A 458-nucleotide genomic window follows, 5' to 3' on the forward strand; every position below is an offset into this window, starting at 1 on the left:
TATAGGACCCTTGAGTGTGTTTTTCTAACCTAACCATTCTGGCGCCAAACCTTCTGTCATAGTTGAGCTGATAATTACCATTTGTTATTCACACGCTTTGTTAAATATATTATTAATATGGACGATTCGGAAGAATTTATGCAATATGGTGATTAAGAAATGCACGAATGGGTTCCAAAGAGATACATACGAGATATGCAAGATCTTTTTTCCAGTTCTACGGAGAGCAGGAATTGGAAAAAAACCGTTATCGATGTATTTAGCTGTACCTTTAGCTTTAAGTAGAATTGGAAGTACATGTAGAAGAGGTTTACCTATTCCTGCTTATTTGCAGCTTCAGATACCATTAAGGTGATATAATATGCTACTGGCAGTTTCCAGGTAGGTCAGGTGATAAGTGCTTAATAGAATTACGCTCACACGAAAACAACTCTCATTATGTAATATACTATTATATT

This window comes from Dendroctonus ponderosae, unplaced genomic scaffold, assembly GCF_020466585.1.
Source record: "Dendroctonus ponderosae isolate FM_Combo_2020 unplaced genomic scaffold, Dpon_F_20191213v2 Dpon_F_20191213_1, whole genome shotgun sequence".
Taxonomy (NCBI): domain Eukaryota; kingdom Metazoa; phylum Arthropoda; class Insecta; order Coleoptera; family Curculionidae; genus Dendroctonus; species Dendroctonus ponderosae.